Raw genomic sequence first — 11,968 nt, forward strand, 5'->3', positions numbered from 1 at the left:
TGGGTATTTTCATAATATAGGGAAAAAAAGTTTAGGCTGAATTACTTCTTTCCCCCTCGAACTATACCAAAAAAATTAATTTGGCCCTTTTTCGGGTTTTTTTATATTTAGCCCCATATTTTATTATCTGTCAAATTGGATGATAAAGTTAATGAAGTTGTGAATAGGATAATATATTGTGCGGCAATTCATGACATGTATTTATTGTTATTACTTTATTTTATATATCATGACATTAAATAGTAAAAAATAAAATAAATTTTAAAAAGCTTTAAAATTAATTATAGAGTAAAAAACTTAATCAGAAACAAAAGTTAATTAAAATTACTGTGGAATCATCTACAACTTAATACAGTTCATACGTTAATCAGAGTAAATTATAATAATCATTCAATATAATTTTTAATATAACATCATTTTATATTTATATATTGTATATAAAATTAATTATATTTATTCAATATAAAATTAATTGATGTATGTGTTATTCTAAATGTGTATGATTGAATCAAAATTAAAATTCCATGTATATATTTGAACCACAACAAAAGTTTTATATGTATAATTATACTAAATTAAAATTCATGTATTAAATTATACATTAAATTAAAGTTCATATATAATTTTGAAATTTATTAAAAGATGTTTTTAGAGTAGAACGGAAGCAATTGAAAAGCAAGAAAGCCTTATAAAATCTTTTACAAAATTTTTAAGAGTTTGAAATTTTTGAATCAATTGTAAAATATCATGTGTTAAGTTGAAGTTATTGTGAGTAAAGCCAAAATTATCCCAGGTAAAAATGAAAACATTATACTTGGATTATAATTATTTTCTTTAATTATTTTAATTATTAAAAGATAATTAATAAAATTTTATATTACCACTAACTAAAAATAAAATAATTAAGAGATAATTTTAAAGCATTATTTTAGTTCTAATTAATTAATTTAATAAGAGATAAATGAAAGAATTTAAATTCTTGTAAAACTGTCAATTGAAACACTTAAATTCTATAAGAAATCTTTTTATTCAAGTCATTGTCCCTATAAAAAGGGTCACCCAAGCTGCCTACAAGATTTCTACTGAATTCTTTGAAGAAGACAAAGAACTTAAAGGAATTTTGACAAATACCATACACGTTTTGAAGAAAAGTCGCTTCTTTATCTAGTTCAATCATTTTTGAAGAAAGTCAACCACCTTTTGATTCAAATTAGTCGAAGAAAGGAAGTCCAAATTTGTTTTAAGAGCAAGTCGCCACAACACTTAAAACAATTCATATCCATCTAAGACCAAATCTAAATGACCCCTAGATCGAAATCAAACCAAGGAGAAGAATGAAATGATATTTCTTTGTAAAGAAATCGAGAGATTGTAACTTTCTTTTCGAATTTATCAATAAATTTGACTCTAAATTTTCAAGTCAACTTTTGACTCGAAATTTGTGTGTAAATAACATAAATGCCACATCTGCCTTTGACATCCACATCAAGGAGTTAATGGTGACGATAATTTTTTCATCCAATGAGGGCTAAATAAAGCGAAAAAAAGTCAAATTAACCTTTTTATGGGTTAATATATGATTTGGTATTGAGTTTGACACTTTTTTCTATTGTAGTTTATGTTTTTTTGTCCAATATGGTATTTATATATTGCAAAAGATATACATTTGGTACCCACATGTAACGGCGTTAATTTTTTAATGTTTAATTCGATTTTATGAAAGTTAATTGTTAATGTTATTAGGTTTAGGTTTTTCATAATTTTGTTAATAGAATAAATTTATTGTTAATTGTGCATTTGTTTAATTTGTCAAATATAGTCTTATGGATGTAATTTTTTTGGATTTTAGAGTTGATTTGATGAGAGTTAATGTAATGTCCTAAAAATCAAAGTTGTTGATTTGTAAAATTTTAATGTAGTAACTAGTTTGGTTTAGTGGTTAAGTGACTTGTGCTCTTTGGGTATAGGTTTGAGTTTTGGTTGGAGCAGGTATGATTATTATTTTTTGTTTGTTAATAACCTTGTGAGTTGTTTTGTTAGTAGAATTTGGGTTTGATTTGAACTCTAATTAAGCTGTTAAGTAAGGATTAGTTAGTAGGGTTGCTGGGATTGGGTTGGTTAATATATAGATTTAATTATTATTTTGTTTTGTTTTAATTCTTATCTCCAAAAGAAAAATTCTCTTTCCTCTCTCACGTCTCACGTTCTTCCTATTTTTTCCTCTCTACCGTTCTTGTTTCTTCTTTTTTTTGTGTTTTAGTTATTTTCTATTTTGTTCATTCTTTTTCCTTATTGACTCCTATTTGGTCAAGAAACTATATTTGATTCTTTGGGGCTGCAAAGTTAATTTGTGTTGAGGTGTGATTCTTGCTATCGGTTGTGTAAGTGTTTTTGGAATTATTGTTTTCGATATCAAGTGTTTGTTTAATTATTATTTTAGTTAGTTTGTAGTTGGGGGAAAGTTTTGGGGTTGTGAGTGGATATTTGTTGTTGTTTAATTGAGAAATCTTTTTGGACATTAGGTGAAGATTTTGGGAATAACGGTCTTCTGGCGAGTTAGTATCTGTGAAGGCTATTATATTCGTTTCGGGTAAGTAATCGTTGTTACGTGTGAGTTAATTGTTGAATTTGGGTTAATGATGTAAGTTATGGCGGAGAAAGGTTTAGTTTTGGGTAGATTATTATTGATTTCAGTGCTTAATTATCAATTTTAGGTACTGAAAATCTTGAGGTTGCCTTCGTATCAAAATCAAACCAGGTGTGTAATGCAAAACGCAAAAAAGAAAAAAAATGGCAGAAGCCGAAAAAGTAATTTGTCGACACCACACTGTCGTGTGCCAGGCCGTGTACTAGGCCGTGTGTGACACACGGTCTAGGCTATTTGGGCCATGTGGACTACACGAGTGTGTGCGAGACCATGTGGGCCACACTAGCTCGCCATCTAAGCCGTGTGGGCCCAAAATATTAAATTTTTTCCTAGGGCCATATACATCGTTCTGATTTGTTGTAGGCCTTCCTTGGGGTTGGTATATGATCAAATAAACTGTAAAATATGAAGTAGTAAAATATGAAATTCGGTCATCTATTAGTATAAATTTTTATATCTGTTCGTATATTTGAGATGTCCTATGATAAGTAAACCTTGTAATAGGCTCTGAGTAACCCGAAAAATGCTATGCATGCATTGTATCTATTATGTTATACATGTATAACTGTATCATGTCTTATTTCCGTTTTGATCTGTATTTGCGTTTGGGATGGGTTATATTATGTGGAGGAAGTATTTATGTCAATGGTGATAACTCACCTATTACACTAGCAGCTCAGCTGCAAATATTTTGAAAGGTGTCATATCAACATTAAGTGGTGTGTAGGGTTGGATGGGTGATTCATACCCAATATGGTGTGTTGGGATAGTTGGAGATGGTGTGTAGCAGATAGGGGTAGGAAATATGTCTGTATTTGTACTGCTTTGTTATGATTTTGTTCTTGTTAAATCGATCTGATATAAATTAACTGTTTAAGTTATTTGTTACACACTGAGTTTCGAAAACTCATATTTTGTTTGACTGATATTTTTAGGTAATCCTCAGACTTAGGCGGGTCAATGTCACGGAAGCTTAGTTACAATAAATTTATTTCTTTTTTATTTATTTAAATTTAGATTAAAACATTTTTTAATATTTGGACTATTTCGGATTGTTTTGGTTTTGGGATTTTGTTTTCAATTTCTGCATGATACTGTTAAAAATGTTTTATCGAAAATGTCAGTTTCCTACAAAACAACTGATTTTTAGAAAGTAAACTTGGTTTTTCCAAAACATAACGATCTAAGAATTTTCGTTGGCAAGTAGTCATTTTTAGAAAATGTATGCAAACATCATTTTCAACTAAAAAGTTAAGTTAGATGTGTTTTCTATTAAACCAAGATTTTAAGTAATAAAAGTTTACAACATTTTTCAAAATTTATGAAAACGAGATTTACAACCGTTTTACATAACATCTCCAAATTTGGCCATAACATCTAGGCCGGGTTTGAGGTGTTACATTTAGTGATATCAGAGTCATGTTGCAAAATTCGGGCTGTGAAATTTTGGGTTCAAAATTTTGTGAAGACTGGTTTTTGGGAAAAGTTTATTTCTACATTTATTTGAAAAAAATCATTTTGTGAAATACCGAGTCTCCGGTACCGATTCTATAAGTAATTTTGACTTAAACAAATTTTAGTTTAGAAAATTTCTGAAATGATTAGAATTGTACTGTGATAATTAGAGACTGACTCTATAAATTTTTCCGATAATTTTTTGAGCATAAAATATCCGTTAATAAATACTAGAACTGATATATAAAAATTTGTAATGTAGATAATATATACAATGAGTACTCGTGGATCACGTGGATGCGGTACTTGTAGGCGCGGTGGGAGCTAAAGAGGGGCTCGAGTTGATTCGTCATTGATGGGCAATATGTCTAATTTGGATACAAGTGAAATGTCGGGTTCACATACTGCTAAGACTGGGTCACAAAGTCGCTTGGCTCAGGACGACGCATTGTCCTAACCAATGCTGAGGATTTTGGACAGGGTCGTTGGACCCCATTCTGGTTATGGGAGTCGTGGGTTGATAACTGAACGACTCTGCTTTAACGGAGCTGAATTGTTTAGAGGTGTCACTGGAGTCACTCCGATAGTGGCCGAATATTGGTTGAAGGCCACATAGAGGATTATGAATGATATCGACTGCACCTTTGAGCTAAAATTGAATGGTGCAATATCTCTGCTTCATGACGAGGCATATCAATGGTAGTTGACGATTGATGGGGGTATTCAGCGGGATCAGATTACGTGGGATTATTTTAAAAGCACCTTTTAGCGTAAATATGTGGAGGTGAGTTATGTGGATGCTCGTAGACATGAGTTTACGAGCCTTACTCAAGGGGATAAGACTGTGGCTGAGTATGAGGCCGAATTTCTAAGACTGAGAAGATATGTTCGTGGAGCAAACTTAAGATTCTAATAGCTTCACAGAGGATCAAACTTTTGTTGTATTGGTGGACAAGCGAGAATTACTAAGGAGGTTAAGCGCGTTAAGCGCGAAAATAAGGACCGTGAGAGAGGTAAGAATAAGAAGGATTCAGAGCCCTTTAGTTTTGTTCAGCAGCCTAAGAAACGAGCTAGATCTGATAGGCTTCCGAGGGTTGAGGTTCTAGTTGCTCCTACTGTGGTTCAGTCGTGGAGAAATTATGGTAGATGCCATCTGGGCGAATGTTAGAGGGGGTTAGGAGCTTGTCCGTGATATAGGTCGATGGAGCACCATATCAGGGATTGTCCATAATGATTTCATTAGGTGCCAGCTCCAGCTCCAGGTTTAGTTTAGCCTTAGTGGGCAGTTCAGCAGCCGTCTAAGGGTCGTGGTCCTATCAGGGGTGGTAACAATACGGGTAGGGGTCAGAGAGCATCAGGCAGAGGTGCTAATCAGAATGAGGGGGTTAGAGAGCATTAGGCAGAGGTGCTAATCAGAATGAGGCTAGGCAGACTGCACTGGTATATATGGCTAGATGTCGTAAGGATAGAGACACTGGAGATGTTATCTTCGGTACATTCTTCATTCATATTGCTCCGTATTTTTCTTTGATAGACATAGGATCAACACACTTTTATATAGCTAGTTCTATCTCTATGAACTTGGGTATCTCTGTTGAGAGCGCTTCTGGAGAGATTATTATGTTTAGTCCACTGGGTCAATCAGTTCGGGTTAATAGGCTTTATAGGAATCTACTGCTAAATATACAAGGGGTTGTGTTTTCGGCTAATTTGATTGAACTACCATTTGGGGAATTTAATTTAATTCTAGGAATCGAGTGACTTGTAGAACATCGAGTTAGCCAGGACTATGCTACAAAAAGGGTGGTTTTGAGATCTGATGGTGATGTGGAAGTGGTTATGATCAGCGAGCGTCGAGATTACCTTTCCAATGCGATCTTTGCTCTTATGTTCGAAAAGTTAGTTCGAAAAATGTGTGAAGTATTTTTGGCTTTTGTGCATGATTCAGCTTCTGTGGATTTATCTGTTGGGGACATTTGAACAGTTAAGGAGTTTTCAGATGTCTTTCTTAAGGAGTTGCCGAGTTTGCCTTCAGATCGAGAGGTCAAGTTTGGTATCGAGATTCTACCGAGTACAACTCCAATGTCCATTACTCTTTACCACATATCACCAAAATAACTTATGGAATTAAAGGCTCAGCTTCAAGAACTTCTTGATCGAGGGCTTATTTGTCCTAACGTGTCTTCGTGGGGGGCACCAATTCTATTTTTAAAGAAAAAATATAGGAATATGAGGATATGTATAGATTACCATCAACTGAATAAATTGATGGTAAAGAATAAGTGTCCACTTCCGAAGATCGATGACTTATTCGATCAATTTCGTGGGGCTTCTATATTTACCAAGATAGATTTTCGTACTAGATATCATCGGCTTAAGGTTAAAGAGGTCAATGTTCATAAGACTACTTTTAGGACTCGTTATGGGTACTACGAGTTCCTAGTCATGCTTTTTGGTTTGACGAAAGCTCCGGTTGCATTCATGGATCTTATGAAATGAGTTTTTCAACCATACTCGGATCAGTTCGTCGTGGTCTTCATCGACAACATTCTGGTATACTCTAAGAGTAAGGATGAACATGATAAGCATCTTAGAGTAGTTCTTCAAATATTCCGTGAGAAACAACTCTACTCTAAGTTGAGTAAGTGTGAGTTTTGGCTTAAAGAAGTTACTTTCCTGGGCCATGTGGTTTCTATTGAGGGGATCCGAGTTAATTCTAAATAAATCGAGGTTGTGCTTAAGTGGAAACAACCTAGGAATGTTTCTGAGGTTCGCAACTTCCTTAGGATAGCGAGTTACTATCGAAGGTTTATTGATGAGTTTTCATTTATTGCAGCTCCTCTCACTAAGCTATTGAGTAAGAACGCACCATTTATTTAGACTGATGAGAAGTAATCAAGTTTTGAGAAGCTCAAATCTATTTTGACTCAGACTCTTATTCTGATACAGCGTAAATCCAAGAAGGAATTTGTGGTTTACAATGATGCATCTCATGTTGGATTAGGTTGTGTTCTGATGCAAGATGGTAAGATAGTGGCTTATGTGTTTCGACAGCTTAAGTCACACGAAGGCAACTATCCCACGCAGAATCTTGAATTGGCTGTAGTTGTCTTCGCCTTAAAGATTTGGATGCACTATCAGTATAGTAAGAGGTGTATCATTTATATCGATCATAAGAACCTCAAGTATCTCCTTACTCAGAAGAAGTTAAACCTTAGACAATGTAGATGGATTGAGTTGCTAAAGGACTACGACTGTACGATTGAGTACCATCTTGGTAAGACCAATGTCGTGGCTGATGCTTTTAGTCAGAGAGCAATGTTTGATTTAAGGGTGATGTTTGCTCCCCTAAGTCTGTTTGATTATGGGAGTCTGTTAATCGAGTTACAAGTTAAGCCGACTTGGATTGATCAGATTCAGGTTAAATAGTTGAGGGATGTCTCTTTGGTTCTGCAATTCCTTCAGGTTGAGGATGGTATTACTTCTTATTTTAGGATGAACAGTGATGGGATTCTGTGTTTTTGAGGACAGGTTTATGTACCTAACGATTTTAATTTGAGGCGATCCATTCTACGGGAGCGTATAGTATCCCTTATACTATGTATCCCGGCAGAAATAAGATGTATCGTGATTTGCGTGAGTTATACTGGTGGCTGGGTTTGAAACGAGAGGTAATGAATTTCTTCTCTTGGTGTTTGACGTACCATCAAGTTAAAGCTAAGTATTAATTACCTTTGGGTTTGTTTCAACCCGTTAAGATTCTCCTATAGAAATAGGAACGAGTGACTATGGATTTCGTTACTGGGTTTCCTTTAACACCCACTAAGAAGGATTCTGTGTAGGTCATCTTGGATCGTTTGACCAAGTCTGCCAATTTCATTCTTGTCAGGATGGACTATTCCCTTCAAAAATTAGTTAAGTTATATGTTTCCGAGATCGTTAGACTTTATAGAGTTTTGGTCTCGACTATTTCTGATAGGGATCCTTGTTTCACTTCTCAATTTTGGAGGAAACTTCATGAGGCTTTGGGTTCTAGATTGGGCTTCAGTACTGCATTCCATCCTTAGACAGATGGTCAATCTGAGAGGGTGATTTAGATACTGAAAGATATGCTTTGGAGTTGTGTGATTGACTTTCGAGGTAGTTGGGAGGAGTTTCTACCGTTAGTCGAGTTCACTTATAATAATAGTTTCCAGTCTAGTATTCAAATAGCACTTTACGAGGCTCTGTATGGTCGTACGTGTCGTACTTCGTTGTGTTGAACTGAGTTGGGCGAGCGACAGATTTTGAGTTTTGAGTTGGTTTTTGAAACCGAGGATAAAGTTAGAATGATTTGGGATCCTCTTAAGGCGGCTTCTGGTAGATAGAAGTCATATTCAGATCTGAAGAATTGGGATATCAATTATTCTATGGGTGATTATTTCTTCCTTAAGGTACCATTATGAAAGAAGGTCTTTCGGTTTGGACATAAAGGTAAGTTGAGCCCTAAGTTTATTGGGCCGTATCAAGTTCTGAAACGTGTGGGACCGATCACTTATCAGTTAGATCTATCTCTGAAGTTGAATCATATTCACGGGGTGTTTCATGTTTCGATGTTGAGGTGGTATCAGTCTGACCCATCCCATATTGTTCCTATAGAGTGGATTGGGGTTAAACCATATTTAACTTTTGAGGAAAAGCCGATTCAGATTTGGATCGAGATGTCAAGGTCTTGAAGAAGAAGTCTATACCATTAGTGATGATTCTGTGGTGAAATCATGGCACTGAGGAAGCCATGTGGGAACCTGAGGATTCGATTCAGCAATAATATCCACATATGTTTGAGTTAGGTAAATTTTGAGGTCGGAATTTCTTTTAGGGGGAGAATTGTAACGCCTCAAAAATTTAAGTTGTTGATTTGTAAAATTCTGATGTAGTAATCGGTTTGGTTTAATGGTTAAGCCACTTGTGCTCTTTGGGCATGGGTTCGAGTCTCAGTTGGAGCAGCTAGGATTATTATTATTTGTTTGTTAATAACCTTGTGAGTTGTTTTGTTAGTAGAATTTGGGTTTGAGTTGAACTCTAATTAAACTGTTAAGTAAGGATTAATTAGTAGGTTGTTGGGATTGGGTTGGTTAATATATAGATTTAATTATTATTTTAATTCTTATCCCAAAAAAATTCTCTTTCCTTTTTCACATCTCACGTTCTTCCCATTGTTCCCTCTCTACCGTTATTGTTTCTTGTTTCTTTGTTTTTGTTATTTTCTATTTTGTTCATTCTTTTTCCTTGTTGACTCTTATTTGGTCATGAAACCATATTTTATTCTTTGGGGCTACAAAGTTAACCTATGCTGGGGTGTGATTCTTGTTATCGGTTACTTCTGAAAGTGTTTTTGAATTTTTTCGGTATAAGTGTTTTTTTAACTATTATTGTAGTTAGTTTGTAGTTGGGGGAAAGTTTTGGGGTTGTGAGTGGATATTTCTTGTTGTTTAATTGAGAAATATTTTTGGATATTAGGTGGAGATTTTGGGAATAACGGTCCTCCAGCGAGTTAGTATCTATAAAGGCTACTATTTTTATTTCGGGTAAGTAATCGTTGTTACGTGTGAGTTAATTATTGAATTTGGGTTAATGATGGAAGTTATAGCGAAGAAAGGTTTAGTTTTGGGAAGATTATTATTGATTTGAGTGTTTAATTTTTTATTTTAGATACTGGAAATCTTGGGGTTACCTTCGTATCAAAATCAAACCAGGTGTGTAACGCAAAACGCAAAAAAATAGTGATCGGTAAAAGCTGAAAAAGAAATATGTCGAATATCACACGGTCGTGTGGTAGGCTGTGTACTGAATCGAGCGTGACACACGATCTAGGCTATTTGGGCCATGTGGACCACACGGGCATGTCTGAGGCCATGTGAGCCCAAAATACTAAATTTTTCCCTAGGGCCATACACATCGTTCTGATCAGTTGTAGGCCTTTTGTGGGGTCGGTATATGATCAAATAAACTGTAAAATATGAAATTCGGTCATCTGTTAGTATAAATTTTTATATATGTTTGTATATTTGAGACGTCACATGATAAGTAAACCTTGTAATAGGCTCTGAGTAACTTGAAAAATGTTATGCGTGCTTTGTATCTGTTATGTTATGCATGTATAGTTGTATCATGTTTGATTTCCATTTTGATCTGTATTTGCGTCTGGGATGGGTTATATTATGTGGAGGAGGTATTTCTGTGAATGGCAGTAACTCGCCTATTACAATAGCAGCTCAGCTGCAAATATTCTAAAAAGTGTCATGCCGACACTAAATGGTATGGTTGGTTGGGTGTTTCATATCCCATATGGTGTGTTGAGATGTTGGAGATGGTATGTAGCGGATGGGGGTAGGAAATATGTTTGTATCGGTACTGCTCTGTTATGATTTTGTTTCTGTTAAATAGGTCTGATATAAATTAATTGTTTAAGTTATTTGTTACACACTGAATCTCGAAAATTCATATTCTGTTTGATTGATATTTTCAGGTAATCCTCAGGCGGGTTAGTGCCACGAAAGCTCGGTTAAAATAAATTCATTTCACTTTAATTTATTTAAATTTGGATTAAAGCGTTTTGTAATATTTGGATTATTTCGAACTATATTGGTTTTGGGATTTTGTTTTCAATTTCTACATGATACTGTTAAAAACGTTTTATCGAAAATGTCTGTTTCCCGCAAAACAAATAATTTCGAGAAAATTAACTTGATTTTTCCAAAACATAACGATCTAAGAATTTCTGCTGCAAAGTATTCATTTTTAGAAAATGTATGCAAACATCGTTTTTGACTAAAAAGTTAAGTTAGATTTGTTTTCTATTAAACTGAGGTTTTAAGTAATAAAATTTCACGATATTTTCCCAAATTTACGAAAACGGGATTTACAACCGTTTTATGTAACATCTCCAGTTTTGGCCATAACGTCCAGGCCAAGTTTGAGGTGTTAAAATTAAGTGCTAATATTATTAGTTGATTATGATTTTTCATCAAATCAATTTTATAACTCAAATTAAACACTAAAAAGTTGACATGGTTACCTTCTTGTATTAAAATGTATAACTTTTGTCAAATACAATCATATTTGAAAAAGATGTGAAACTCAAATACCAATTTATATTATTATATATTTTTATCACTCACGGGATAAAAAAATCATTCTGCCAAACATATTATTTTGCAATATATTTTCAAGAAAAATGTGTATAATTAGTTCAATTGTGAGTCTTATCTATGAATTTAATTATCTATCGCATAAATTGTGGGGAAAAAAATATTTAAAAGGAGTAAACATTTTCAAGGATTTTTTCTTATAAAAAATATTAACAAAAATTCGAATTATTCTGCCTAACACTATATAATATGAAGAAAACGTCGGTTATATTCTAAAATTTTAAAAGAAAAAAAATCTAAACATAAATCATAAAATCAACATGCATAATATATATACAGTTTCTGTTTGGTGTAAAAAATTCCTTAAATTTTTGTTTTTGTCAAAATTCCTTAAAACTTTTGGGCCCACGAAAATTAATTTCATGAAATTTACGGACGACTTGTCAATATTTGGCAGTAAAACCCACCTTTTTCGTGCAATTTACCCATATCTATATTATTATTTAGGATTAATATTTTGCCCTTTTACCTTGTTTAAAAGTTCTAATTAGTATTTGAATATTTTTTTACTTTGTTAATATTTAAACTTGTATTCCGTCACTGAAGTTGATACCTTCACGCTAACACCGTTAGTTTGTGCTAATGTGGCGTTGATGACCAATCCGATAGTGGTACATGGCAGCCCATCATAATGACACGTGGTAGACATAAATTTAAAAAGTAAAAATCTTTTAAA

The 11,968-nt window shown here is 33.9% G+C and overlaps 1 long non-coding RNA gene across 5 annotated transcripts; it reads left to right on the plus strand.

Moving 5' to 3' along the window:
* Nucleotides 1–2,178: 2,178 nt before the first annotated feature.
* On the plus strand, nucleotides 2,179–10,738 carry LOC121225041 (uncharacterized). Of its 5 annotated transcripts, XR_005922762.1 has the most exons (6): nucleotides 2,179–2,381; nucleotides 2,523–2,590; nucleotides 2,715–2,758; nucleotides 4,365–9,669; nucleotides 9,794–9,837; nucleotides 10,611–10,738. It is a non-coding gene; the product is annotated as an uncharacterized lncRNA (long non-coding RNA). The 5 variants fall into 5 exon arrangements; XR_005922760.1 differs by having other exon boundaries at nucleotides 9,794–10,738; XR_005922761.1 differs by having other exon boundaries at nucleotides 4,365–8,931; nucleotides 9,602–10,738.
* The last annotated feature ends 1,230 nt before the right edge of the window (nucleotides 10,739–11,968 follow it).

The sequence above is a fragment of the Gossypium hirsutum genome, chromosome D13 (assembly GCF_007990345.1).
Source record: "Gossypium hirsutum isolate 1008001.06 chromosome D13, Gossypium_hirsutum_v2.1, whole genome shotgun sequence".
In the NCBI taxonomy this organism is placed as follows: domain Eukaryota; kingdom Viridiplantae; phylum Streptophyta; class Magnoliopsida; order Malvales; family Malvaceae; genus Gossypium; species Gossypium hirsutum.